Raw genomic sequence first — 14529 nt, 5'->3', positions numbered from 1 at the left:
CCTCAACACAGTAAGTAGCTTTTCAGGTCTTATCAGTGAAAGTTTCTTTTTTTTTTTTTTCTTCTTGTAAAAATAGCCTTGGGGGTACAGTGCAGATAGGTTTGTTACATGGACATATTGCGTAACGGTGAGGTTTGGGCTTCTGATGAACCTGTCACTGGAATAGTGAACACTGTGACCTGAACGCTATACCCTGAACAGTGGGCCCCATAGTGAGCACAACAGGTGATTTTCAGTCCTCACCCCCTCCTACCCTCCACCCTTTTGGAGCCTCCAGTGTCTGTTATTCCACTGTGTGTCCATGTGGACTGCTGTTTAGCTCCCACTTATGAGTAAGAACATGCAGTATTGAATTTTCTGTTTCTGAGTTACTACACTTAGAATAGTGGATTCCAGTTCCATCCGTGTTGCTAAAGAAGACATGATTTCATTCTTTTTTATGGTCGTGTAATATTCCAGGATCATTTTTATTTTTTTGAGACAGGATCTTGCTCTGTTTCCCAGGCTGGAGTGCAGTCACGCAGTCTTAGCTCACTGCAACCTCTGCCTCCAGGGTTCCAGTGATACTCCCACCTCAGCCAGCCAAGTAGCTGGGACTACAGGTGTGTGCCACCATGCTCAGCTAGTTTTTGTATTTTTTGTAGAGACGGGGATCTCACTATGTTGCCCAGGCTGTTCTCAAACTCCTGGGCTCAAATGATCCTCCCACCTTGGCCTCCCAAAGTGCTGGGATTACAAGTATGAACCACTATGCCTGGCCACCACATTTTCTTTATCCAGTCCTTCGTTGATGGACACTTAGATTGATTCCGTGACTTTGCTGTTGTGATAGTGCTGTGATGAGCATGCGGGTGCCAATGTCTGTTTGACATAATGATTTCATTTCCTTTGGATAGATACCCAGTAGTGGGATTGTGGGTGGTACGTACCTCAGAGAGATGAAGCTACTGCCCAAGATCATATACTATCAAGGGGCAGAACTGAGTGTCCTGACTCGAAACTCAGCCCTTTCTACCACATCTCCTTGTCTTCTCTGTCCCAGGCCTTGTGTTCATCTGTCTTCAGCCTCACCATGGTCTATGGAAATTTATGTTTCTGTGTTTTTCCTGTCAGCCTCTGAACTCCTGAAGGATAGGAACTGTTATTCTTACCACCTGGAGCCACACTAAGCGCTATAATAGGTGTTTATTGAGAGTTTACTGAGTTCATAACTGGCCCCAGCCCCTTGCCATGTATTTCCACTTAGATACCACAGATTTCTCCTTAGGAGTGCTCATAGACTGCAAAGGGAGCAGTCAAGGTGAATATGCTTGGAGAGGACATAAGGGAAGGTTTTTTCATGTAAAAGAACTCATTTTAGATATAAGGCATCTCTGAAGCAGTGACTTTTTACAAAGTCTTGCCTCTGAACTTCACAGTAAGCAAGCTGAGATCCATGCTTACCAGTGCAAGAAAACTTTGGTGGGCCATTGTACAACAGTAGGCAATTGTGTTGGCTTAATGTGAGTTCTTGTGAGGTTGACCTTTGCATTGTCTTGAAAGTCTTTAGCATTTAAAGTCTGCTTCTGTGCATTGATTTATTTTTTATTTTATCTTTTTTGGGATGGAGTCTTGCTCTGTCACCCAGGCTGGAGTGCTGCAGTGGTGTGATCTTGACTCACCACAACTTCCTCCTCCTAGGTTCAAGCAATTCTCCTGTCTCAGCCTCTCGAGTAGCTGGGATTACAGGCATGCACCACCATGCCCTGCTAATTTTTGTATTTTTAGTAGAGACGGGATTTTGCCATGTTGGCCAGGCTGGTTTCGAACACTTGACATCATGTGATCCACCCGCCTCAGCCTCCCACAGTGCTGGGATTACAGGCGTGAGCCACTGCGCCCAGCCTTGTGTATTGATTTTGAGCAAGAAAGGGATAGGACTAAATTATGTGGATGCACTGTACAATTCCCAAGAAGGGTTAGAATTCTAGTCTTGCCAACTCACTCCTCCCAGGGCTCAAGTTTGATCACCAGAGGATCATTCCTTCAGCAGCATGCCACAGCCTTCCACAGTTCCCCATGGGCCTGTGAGAATGAGCCCTGCCCTATTGTGAATGGACACTTCTTTGTTCATTGACTAATGCCACTGCTGTGTAACACCGTGGTAGGGTCCAATTTTAGCATCACGTTCCTTCTTGGGGGAAAAAAAAATTTTTAGCATCGGTGACCTTGCTTCTTAGGTCAAAAAAAGACTAGACTGTTAAAGAATTCCATGCATGTCATAAATGTGATTAAGTCCACACTGCTACCAAGGAGTAGAACAAGTCAGGCACAGAACTCATGGTAGGACTTCATCAGGACTGGAATATTCTACACAACAAAGGACTTCATCTTGACTAGGAACAGAGCGGGATGGAGCTCAGCACACGAAGACTATTCGAGGCAGTTCCAGATACTGGCTTCCGCTAGTTGAGAGTGTCAGTAAAGTCATCCGTTTATTTTTTTTCATTCATTCAGCGCCAGATTTTGTACACATAGTAAGTGCAGAATAAATACAGCAGTGCTGCAGGCAGTCCCAGGGAGCCATTTGCAGATGGTAAATACTCTGGGGGGTATTTACATATAGAGGGGGTGATCACCTGAAGACACAGGGAGAAGACAGCCAGTGGGAGAGGCCTCAGAAGAAGCTAACCCTGGGCCCTAATCCAGTCTGACTAGCGTCCTTATAAGAAGAGGAGATTAGTCGCAGACACGTAGAGGGGGATGACCACCTAAAGACACAGGGAGAAGATGGCCAGCGAGAGAGGCCTCAGAAGAAACTAGCGTAACTGGACCTCGCCGGTTGTGAGTATTGTGAGTACCCTGGCAGCATAGCTGGTACGAGTACTCGAAGTACCCCGGCAGAGTAGCGGCACCTAGTAAGCAACAAGTAGTATGCAAATACCCTTGCAGCGTATCCGGGTCCAGTAGGCAGGAGTACTATAAATACTCTTTGTTATGGGCTTACCTGTGTTACCCCAAATTCATGTGTTGAATCTCTAACCCTGGTACCTCAGAACGTGACTGTACTTGGAAATAGGGTCTTTAAAGAGGTGATTAAGTTAAAAGGTGGCCGTTAGAGAGGAGATAAGACTTAGACACATGGAGGAGTACAACCACCTGAAAGGGAGAAGGTGTCCAGTGAGAGAGGCCTCAGAAGAAACAAACCCTGCTGACCTTGATCTCAGGAAGCTAAGCTTGATCTCAGATGTCCAGCCTCCAGGATTGTTTAAGCCCCCCAGTCTGTAGTACTTTGTTATGGCAGCCCTTGCAAGCTAACATGCCGTTGTAGAGCATGCGGACCCGCAGGCATTAGTCCCGTGAGCACCCGGCAGGGTGTTTGGGTGCGGTAGATTCAATGGTTGGTGTATGATATGAACCCTGTCTCTGCAGGATTCTTGCCTATGAATGAAATGGAGGGAATTGAGGTTTTTGATGTGCTTGCAGTCTAGGTCTTGATCTAAGGTTATTTCATAGATGTTTGAGAGTTAGAGTTCTTTCTTGTTATATTCTAGTCTTGTATGTGTTACCCAACAATATTTCATTTTATTTAAAAAATACAGATGCTTGTTAGCTCTTTTGTTTTGAATATTTCTGTTAGCTAGTCTTATACAGCAGTCTTCCCTTACTCACAGTTTTTCTTTCTGCAGTTTCAGTTACCCACAGTCAGCTGCAGTCTGAAAATATTAAATGGAAAATTCCAGAAATAAGCAATTTCTGAGTTTTAAATTGTATGCCATTCTGAGTGGCAGGATGAAGCTTTGTGCTGTCTGCTTTCATCCCTTTGTCCCACGTACCCACACTGTAGACACCCCTACTCATGAGTCACTTCAGTGGAGTCTCCGTTATCAAATGACTGTCATGGTGTCACAGTTCTTCTGTTCAGGGAACCCTTATTTTACCAGTAGTGGCCTCAAAGCTCAAGCGTAGTGATGCTGGCATATTGTTTTAATTGTTCTATTTTATTATTAGTTATTTATTATTACTTAATCTCTTACAGTGCCTAATTTATGAATTAAACACCATCATAGATCACCATAGGTATACATATACACTTGACCCTTGAACAATACAGGGGTTGGGGGTGCTAACCCCCACACAGCTGAAAATCTACTTTTGATTCCCCAGAAGTTAACTACAAATAGCCTACTATTGACCAGAAGTCTTACCAATAACATAAACAGTGGATTAACACATATTTTGTATGTTACATGTATTATATGCTGTATTCTTCAAGTAAGCTGGAGAAAAGAAAATGTTATTAAGGAAATCATAAGGAAGAGAAAATGTGTTTACTAGTCTGTTAGTGGAAGCGGGTCATCATAAAGGTCTTCATCCTCATCATTTGACGTTGAGTAGGCTGAGGAGGAGGAGGAAGAGGAAGACATTGGTCTTGCTGTCTTAGGAGTGGCAGAAGCAGAAAAAAAATCCACATAGAAGTGGATCCATGCAATTCAAACCAATGTTGTTCAACTGACTAGGAAAAAGCAGAGTGTATATAGAGTTCAGCACCGTCCACAGTTCCAGGAATCCCCTGGGGGTCTTGGAATGTATCCTCTGTGGTTAATGGGGAGCCACTGTGCAGACTGGGCCCTTCTTTGGGTGACCTTTTTTCTCTGTTTGACCAACTCCTTTTAATTCTTTAAAACCCAGCCACCAGTGTCACCTGCACCAAGAATCCTTTCCTGTGTCATCCGGGGCCCCTCTTGGTGCCTCTGGAGGAGGCTCTGCCTGTTTCTTTGCTGTTGCACTCTCATGAGTGACAGCGTCTTCCCCGCGCCCCACAGAGTCTCTGGCCCAGGAGGTTCTCTTCGTTATTGCTTGTTGAGTGAACACATGAATGAATATATCACTTTCTTGAAAGCCAGTCTTTCAAAATGGTTGAATTATTTTGTTATTTTTAAATTGTGGTAAAATATATGTAACAAAATTTGTGATTTTAACCATTTTAAGTGTACAAATTCAATGACATTAATTACATTCACAATATTGTGCAACCATCACCGCTATCTACATCCAAAATTTTCATGACCCCAAACTGAAACTCAGTACTCACGAAGCAGCATCTCCCGATCCCTCCCGCCTCCCAGCCCCTGGTAACCTGCAGTCTGCTTTCTGTCTCTGAATGTGCCTACTCTGTGTATCTCATCTTACTCTGTAGTAGTGACTTAGATGGAATATAATATTTGTCTCATACAATACTAGTCTTTTGGTGACTGGTTTATTTCACTTAGCATAATGTTTTCAAGTTCCATCCGCTTCCCAGTACCATATTCCTTTATGGCCAAATAATATTCCATTCTGTGAATAGGTCCCATTGTGCCTGTCCGTTCATCCATCCCCAGACGCTTGGGTTGTTCCCACCTCTGGCTATTGTGAATAATGCTGCTTTGAACATAGCTTTGAAATATCTGTTCAAGCCCCTGTTTTCAGTTCTATTGTGTGTCTACCTAGGAGTAGAATTGCTGGATCATATGGTGATCCTATGTTTAACTTTTTGAGGATCTGCCAAACTGTTTTCCACAATGGCTGTACCCTTTTACATTCCTACCAGCAGTGCAAGAGGTTTCTAATTTCTCTGCATTCTTGCCAATGCTTGTTATTTTCATTTTTTTTATGATAGCCATTCTAGTATGTGTGAAGGAATAGCTCATTATGACTTTAATTTGCATTTCTGTAATGACCAGTGATGTTGAGCGTCTTTTCATGCACTTATTGGCCATTTGTATATCTTCTTAGAGAAACATCTATTTAAGATCTTTGCCCATTTTGAAATTGGGTTGTTTATCTTTTTGTTATTGAACAAAATAGTTGAAAGAAAAAAGGGTGCTACTTGAAAGGGTGGACCCTTGCTAATACCTGGCTTTCTAGGAAGCTTATTCTCTGATGGTGCTGGATTGACAATGTTATTTTAATAATCGTTTCCACTTCCTTCCTGCTTTCTTGGCTTTTTTTGCACTTTCTGTAACATTCATGTTTTGCTTTTTTGGTTTTTTTTTTTTGAGACAGAGTCTAGTTCTTGTCACCCAGGCTGGAGTGCAGTGGTGCGATCTCGGCTCACTGCAGCCTCCAACTCCCAGGTTCAAGTGATTCTCCTGCCTCAGCCTCCCGAGTAGCTGGGATTACAGGCACCCGCCACCACCCCCAGCTAATTTTTGTATTTTTAGTACCGGTGTGTTGGCCAGGCCTGTCTCGAACTCCTGACCTCAGGTGATCTGCCCGCCTCAGCCTCCTAAATTCCTGGGATTACAGGTGTGAGCCACTGTGCCCGTTTTGGTTTAAACTTCAAATAGTACTCAAAGAATCAGACTGCTGATAATGTAGGACCCCTGTCCAGACCGGGCCCTTTGTCAGATGCCCCTTTTCTCTCTTTGACCAACTCCTTTTGATTCTTTAAAACTCAGCCACCAGTGTCACCTGGTTCAAGAATACTGTCCTGTGTCATCTAAGGGCCCTCTAGTGCCTCTCTAAATTCCAAATTTTTACCCTGGAAAATTCAACAACTCAGATCCTTTCCAAGTGTATTTTAAAAATTAGAGAACTTGATTGTCAATTCGTGTTATGTGAATGCTCTTTGAAAAGTGCTAATGTTTTGTTAACGTACTCTGAGCAGTGTTTTCCGGTGTATTTTGGTGTGGGATTTGGAGCAGGGCTTTGAAGTGGAAAGGCAAATGTTTTCTTGGGTAGATCTGAATATTCCACAGAATGATTCCATTGATCATCTGGTCGTAGTCTCGCTCTCTGAACTATAATGGAAAGAGAGCTAGAAGACAGTGCAGCTGCTCCAGGGACCGGGGACAGATACCCTGGAAAGGCGTCGGTAGGGGACCCCCGCATCGTTGGGCTCACTGGCATCACTCCTGTTGCTGCATCAGCAGCTGTGGGCCAGGGCTTCTCATCCTGTGTGGAATCTGGCATGAGGAATTTTCAGTGGGATTTTGAAAGCTATTCTAAGAGAGTAAAATGGTGGGAGGCCTACACTTCTGTGCTGGCTGCTGAAATATGTAGTAGTACTGGCCTGGAATACAACTATTTTCTCTTTTTTTAAATGAACTAGTTCATTAAGAAAAAAAATCTGCTGCAACCTATAGATCCAAACACAGTTCTTTTTTTCTTTGTCCAAACTGAATATTTTCTTATTTTTAATATCCTGCCTCATTCCATGAAGGATTTATGGTATCTTCCAACAGTTGAGGAGGTTTGCTGAAATCATTAACAAATATACAATTTTTTTTCTTTTCATTTTTTACAGAATGATGTGATTTTCTTTGCTGCTTCCTCCCCTTAACAAAAAAGCTTTCTTGAGGTATCAACCTATAATAATCTGAGCATATTTAAATGAACAATTTGATAAGTTTTGACATCTGTATATGTTCATGAGACCATAACCACAATCAAGATAATGAAGATGTTCACTGCCCCTAAAGTTTCTTTGTGCTCCTTTGTCAGCCCTCCCTGCCCCCCTCCACTCCAACCACTGACCTGTCACTATTGATTAGTTTGCATTTTGTGTAATCTTATGTAACTGGAACCATACAGAATGTACTCTATTTTCTGGCTGCTTTCACCCAGCACAATTTTGATATTCATCCGTGCTGTTGCTTGTATCAATGTTAATATGTTTTTATCGCTGGGTGCCATTGTATGGACCTACCACAGTTTGTTTATCCATTTACTTGTTGATGGACATTTGGGCTGTTTCCCAAATGTCCCAGTAGTTTTTGGCTATTACAAATAAAGCTGCTTTTAACATTTGTGTCCATGTCTTTGTATGGACAGAGGCTTTCATTTCTCTTGGGGAAATACTTGGGCATGGAATGGCTGAACTCAATAGTGGGTGTGTGTTTAGCTGTCTGCCAAAGTGGTTGTACCACCTGACATCCCCACAGCCATGTCAGAGATGCAATTGCTGATTCACGTGCTCACCAAAACTTGGTGTGGTCCATCTTTTTATTTTCAGACCTTCTAACGGGCACGAGGTGATAACTCATTTCGGTTTTAATTTGCATTTCCCTAATGACTAACGATGTTGAGCACCTTTTGATATGCTTATTTGCCATCTGTATATCTTCTTTGGCCAAGTCTCTGTTAGATCTTTTGCCTCGTTTTAAAATTGGGTTATTTACTTTCTTGTTGAGCTTTGAGAGTGCTTCATATATTCTGGATACAAGTTGTTTATCAGATATGTGATTTATAAATATTTTCTCTTGTTCTGTGGCTTATCTTTTCACTGTCTTAACAGTGTCTTTTGAAAAGCAGAAGTTCTTAAATCTAATTTACCATTTTTTCTTTTTTAAAAAATAATTTCAACTTTTATTTTAGATTCAAGGGGTACATGTGCAGGTTGTTATATTACATGATGCTGAGGTTTGGGGTATGGTTGATTCCGACACCCAGGTAGTGAGCATAGTACCCAGTAAGTTTTGTTTTGTGTTTATGGATTCAGGTTTTGCTGTCATATCTACGAGATCTTTGCCTAACCAAGGTTATAAAGATTTTCTCCTCAGTTTTCTTCCACAAGTTTTATAGTTTTGTGTCTTGCTTTTAGGTTTGTGATCCATTTTGAATTAATTTTTGTATATGGTGCAGTGTATGGATTGAGGTTCTTTTGTGTGTGTGGGTATGGATATGATATTGTTCCAGCCTAATTTGTTGAAAAGATTGTCTTTTCTCTACTGAATTGCCTTTGTACTTTTGTTAGAAATCAGTTGCCCATAAATGTATCAGTCTGTTTCTTAACTCTCTATTCTGTTGATCCATTTACACCATTACCACATTGTCTCGATGACTGTCACTTAAGTTGGGCAGCGTAAGTCTTTCAACTTTGCTCTTTCTCAAAGTTGTTTTGGCTAGTCTAGGTCCTTTGCATTTCCATATACATTTTGGGATCTGCTGCTGAGTTTCTACAGAAATCCTGCTGGGATTTTTATTGATTGCATTGAATCTATACATTTAATTTTTCTGTAGGGAACATTGTTAGCTTAACAGTAATTAACAACAGTGAGTCTTCCAATCCGCAGACACAGTATATCTCTCTGTTTATTTAAGCCTTCGTTGATTTCTCTCAGCAGTGTTTTCTGAGAGTAAAAGCAGTGTTACTTTTTGTTGTGTGGATGTGGAACATCTTTTGCCATACTTATCCCTGAGCATTTCATATTTTTGATAATGTAAATAGTCCCAATTTTTTGGTGCAAGTGTATAGAAATACAATTGATTTTTATGTCTTGATCTTCTATCCTGCAACTTTGATAAACTTATTAGTTCTAGTAACTTCTTTGTGGATTCCTTCGATTTTCTAGTCGGACAGCCATGTCATTTGCGAACAAAGGCAGTTTTACTTATTCTTTTCTAATCTAGAGAGCTTATATTTCTTTTTATTTTTCACTGACTAAAACCTGCAAGATAATATTGAAATGTATGACATTTGTTGTAGGTGTTCTATAGTCACCCTTCATCAGATTGAGGAAGTCCTTTTCTATTCCTGGTTTACTGAGTGTTTATCAGGAATGGATATTGGATTTTGTCAAATGCTTTTTCTGCATTTATTGACCTGATTACCTCATTTTTCTTTTTTAGTCTGTAAATACAGATTACATTGTTATTTGAATGATTTCCTAAAATTTTAAGAATGTTTGCTTTTTTTTTTTTTTTTTTGAGACAGAGTCTTGCTCTGTCACCCAGGCTAGAGTGCAGTGGTGCAGTCTCGGCCCACTGCAAGCTCCGCCTCCCAGTTTAAACAATTCTCCTCTCTCAGCCTCCTGAGTAGCTGGGACTACAGGTGCACGCCACCATGCCCAGGTGATTTTTGTATTTTAAGTAGAGATGGGATTTCACCATATTGATTAGGCTGGTCTCGAACACCTGACCTCAGGTGATGCACCTGCCTTGGCCCCCCAAAGTGCTGGGATTACAAGTGTGAAGCGCTGTGCCTGGCCTGCATTTATTTTCATGCGGGATATTGGGCTGTAGTTTTCTTTTTTTGTAATGTGTTTGTCTGATTTTGATATTAGAGTAATGCTGGCCTAATAGATGAGTTGAGAAATATTTCCTCCTTATCAGTTATCTGAAAGAGTTTGTGTGAATTAATATTATTTTTTCCTGAAGTAGTTGGTAGAATTCACCAGTGAGGTTATCAGTGATTTGTGGAAATACTTTGTTTTTGTTTTTTTGTTTTGAGAAAGGGTGTGACTCTGATGCCCAGGCTGGAGTGCAGTGGAGTGATCTTGGCTCACTGCAACCTCTACCTCCTGGCTTCAAGCAATCCTCCCACCTCAGCCTCCCTAGTAGCTGGGACTAGAGATGTGCACCACCCCCCCCAGCCAATTTTTTTTTTTTTGTAGAGATGTGGTTTTTATTTGTTACCCAGGCCAGTCTCAAACTCCTGAGCTCAAGCAATTCGCCTGCCTCGGCCTCCCAAAGTGCTGGGATTACAGGTGTGAGCCACCGTGCCCAGCCTGTGGAAAGGTTTTTAACTACAAATTCTATTTCTTTAATAAGACTCTTTAGATCTGTTTCTTCTTGCATGAGCTTTGGTGCTTTTTTTTCTTTCAAGAATGTGTATATTTTATCTGTTATTGAATTTATTGGCATGAAGTTTTTAAAAATTTTTTTATCCTTTCAATATCTATCGATCTGTAGGAATGTCAGTTCTCTTATTTCTGATACTGATATTTTATGTCCTTTCTCTTTTTTTTTCCTTGATCAATTTGGCTATAGGTTTGCAAATTTTATTTATTTATTTATTTTTTTTTTTGAGACGGGGTCTTGCTCTGTCGCCCAGGCAGGAGTGCAGTGGCCGGATCTCTGCTCACTGCAAGCTCCGCCTCCCGGGTTTCCGCCATTCTCCTGCCTCAGCCTCCCGAGTAGCTGGGACTACAGGCACCCGCCACCTCGCCCGGCTAGTTTTTTGTATTTTTTAGTAGAGACGGGGTTTCACCGGGTTAGCCAGTATGGTCTCGATCTCCTGACCTCGTGATCCGCCCGTCTCGGCCTCCCAAAGTGCTGGGATTACAGGCTTGAGCCACCGCACCTGGCCTATTTATTTTCTCAATGAACTAGCTTTTCGTTCCATCAGTTTTCTCCAGTGTTTTTCCTGTTTCATTGATTTTTGCTCAAATATATATTGCTTCCTTTTTTCCTGCATACTTTGGGTTCCTGAAGGTTTGGTTTTCTTAAGTGGATGCTGAAATCATTCCTTCCCCATCTGCCTACCCCTACTTCCTTCTCATTTCTTCTTTTCTAATCTTGATATTGGGTGACATAAATTTCTTTCTAAGCGACCTCTCACCAATTTTGATATGCTGTGTTTTTATGTTCATTCAGTTAGAAATACTTTCTAATTTTCCTATCTAATTTGAGTTAGTATTTGTGAAAGGTATAAGGTTTGTGTCTAGATTCATTATTTTGCGTGTGGACATTTAATACTTCCAACACCATTTGCTGAAAATACTATCCTTTCTCTGTTTAATTGCCTTTGCTCATTTGTCAAAGACTAGTTGACTGTATTGTGTGGGTCTGTTTCTGGACTCTGTGTTCCGTTGATCTGTGTGTCTGTTCTTTCACCAACTACATGATGTCTTAATTACTATAGCTTCGTAAGTCTTAAAGTCAGGTAGTGTCAGTTCTCCAGCTTTTTACTTTTCTTCAGTTTTGTGTTGGCTATTCTGGGTCTTTTGCCTTTGCATATAAACTTTAAGTTCACTTTGTTGATATTTATAAAATAGCTTGCTGGGATTATGATTGGGAGTGCATTGAATCTGTAGATCAAATTGAGAAGAATTGACGTCATAACAGTAATGAGTTTGCTAATCCATGAACATGGAATATCTCTCCATTTCTTTAGAACTTCTTTAATTTCTTTTATTATTATTATTTTTTAGTTTTCTACATATAAATCCTGTGAATATTTTGTTAGATTTATATGCACCTATTTCATTTCTGCTACTATTAATGCCATTGTGTTTTAAATTTCAAATTCCAATTGTTCATTGCTGGTTTGTAGGAAAGTAGTTGACTTTTTTGTGTTAACCTTGTATCATGTAACAGTGTTGTAAGAGGTTTTTTTTGGTCAATTCTTTGGGATTTTCTACATAGACATTTATATCATCTGCAAACAGTTCTGTTTCTTCCTTCCCAGTCTGTATACCTTTTACTTCCTTTTCTTGATTTATTGCACTAGCTAGGACTTACAGTGTGATGTCAAATGTATATAGTCTAGTCATAATAACTATTTAATTGTTCTTGTCTACTAATCCTATTGTCTGTGTTATTTCTGGGTTAGTTTTGCTTGGTTGATTCTTTTTTTTATTTTGGGCCATATTTTTGTGCATCTTTAAATGTCCAGTTGTTTTTTCATGGAGGTCAGACATTGTGAATTTTGCCTTGTTGGGTGCTGGATATTTTGAATTCCCATAAATATTTGGAGCTTTGTACTGCGGGTGGTTACCTGGAGACATTTGGATCCTTTTGGGTCTTGCTCTTAGGTTTGGTAGGCGGACCAGAGTAGGGTTTAGTCTTGGGCAACATCCTCTGAGTTCTCTCCTTCCATGAGGCTGTGGAGTGTGAGGTTTTTCCACTCTGTCTGATGGTGTCAGGGCATCAGGGACTGTTTCTAGCTTGAGGTGAGCTCTGGTAATTGTTCTAATTTTTTTTTTTTTTTGGATGATTTTTTTTTTTTTTTTCAGTCTTGGGTAATTTCCTCATATGTAAATGCTGATAAATACTCACCAGAAGACTCGAGGGCAGAGTGTGTGTGGGGGGGTATTATTTCCAGATCTCTAAAGTTTTTTCTCTTTGCAATGCTCTCTTCTCCATTGCTTTCTCTGCAAACCCCAATAGTCTTGGCTGTCCTGGACTTCTAGCCATGTGTCTCAGCCACTTAGGGAGACTCAGGCTTTACCTGGGTTCCCTCCCTGCCTCACATCCTGGAAACTCTCCAGACTATCTGCTGGGCTAGTCCTAGGATTCACTTCTTTTGTTTACCATCTTTCATTGATCACTCCTCCTCATTGTCTGGTGTCCAGGTGTTTGAAAGCTGATGTTTAATAGATTTTGTCTGTTCTTTTAGCTGTTTCAGGTAGGATGGTAATCTAATCACAGTTACTCCATCTTGGCTGGAAGCAGAAGTTGATGGCACTTTTTAAGAAGTAGCTATAGAACGTCAAAAAGGATTAAAAAAATGTTTTCCAGTAACAAGGAATGTGGATGGGAGGTTAGAACTCAAACTTTCCTGTAGATTCTAACCTTAAACCGTTGTAGCTCCATCTTTTGATAGGAACCGAAAAGACAAGTTCTACAATAAAAACCTGGGGATTTTAGTATCTTCCATAGCTGAACGGATCTATTGTTTTGTACTGAAGCAATACCACCACCCTGTTTTAGAAAGTTTTTTCTTGGAAAACTAGGTATCTGGCTTTGGCTCCACTGGTGATTTTAAACCATTTGAACTGTGCTTTTCTTTTGGTTTTGTTGTTGTTTTATTGTTTTTGAGAGAGGCTGACTCTGTCGCCCAGGCTGGAGAGCAGTGGTGCAATCACAGCTCACTGCAGCCTCAACCTCCCCAGCTCAAGCAATCTTACCACCTCAGCCTCCGAAGTAGCTGGGACTACAGGCATGAACCATCATGCCTGGCTAATTTTTAAAATTTTTTGTAGAGATGAGGTCTCACTATGTTGCCCTGGCTGGTCTTGAACTCCTGGGCTGAAGCAGCTCTCCCACCTCAACCTTCCAAAGTGCTGGGATTACAGGCATAAGCCACCATGCCTGGCTACACTGTACTTTTGTAATTTTTATCTCAACTATTAAAGGACAAGCTCTTATGCAGGGGAATATTGTCTGAAACTATTCAAATTATTAAGTCAGGAAGACAACTAATTTTTTGGATGATGTAACCATATAATACTTTAAATAGAAAAAAAAATTGTACTAAGTTAGTAGAAAAAATTTAGATAATAATAGCTTTTATTTTATTCTTTTTGCCGAAAGACTTTGAAACCATGGTATAAAATGAAAAATCGTTAAAGCTACCTTTTTAGATACCTCTTGTTAAGTCAGCTTATAAAGTGAGGATATCTTATCTAGAATGTATGACAGATGTAACAAGTGAAAGTTGCAATATTCTCCATGTAAAATAAAATTTAGACTGACAGTTTTAGATCTTTTTCAAGTTTTACTCTAATGCTCATTATTTTGTCTTCACTCCCCTTCCCCATCTGCATAATTTTAATCTTTCCTTTCATGGTTAAGATTTGGCAACTTCGTGTGCCTTGCCAGGATCATTGTTAAAAAGGTGTAATTTTTTTTTTTTCTTTCTCCCATCCAAGCTATCCCAGAGCCTGGGTGAGCCACCCTTGCCCTTGGTGAGGTGCAGCTACTGCACCTCATAGCAAGAGGCCAAGTTTTAAAGCATAGTGCTTTACACATTATCAGGAGTTTATTTTCTGCTCAGCTGCAGGATCTCTTGTTCGCTTTAAAACTGTAAGGTGGAGTAGGGGAAAGATGTCAACAATCTTA

The 14529-nt window shown here is 40.6% G+C and overlaps 1 protein-coding gene across 5 annotated transcripts in view; it reads left to right on the top strand.

The window, feature by feature from the left end:
- The window catches only part of EML1 (EMAP like 1), a 204084-nt gene that overhangs the window by 84754 nt on the left and 104801 nt on the right, over positions 1 to 14529 (top strand). The window lies entirely within an intron of this gene.

The sequence above is a fragment of the Trachypithecus francoisi genome, unplaced genomic scaffold (assembly GCF_009764315.1).
Source record: "Trachypithecus francoisi isolate TF-2019V2 unplaced genomic scaffold, Tfra_2.0 Lachesis_group3, whole genome shotgun sequence".
NCBI lineage: Eukaryota > Metazoa > Chordata > Mammalia > Primates > Cercopithecidae > Trachypithecus > Trachypithecus francoisi.
The sequence above is the reverse complement of the archived record's forward strand: the minus strand, read 5'-3'. Positions and strand labels throughout refer to the sequence as shown.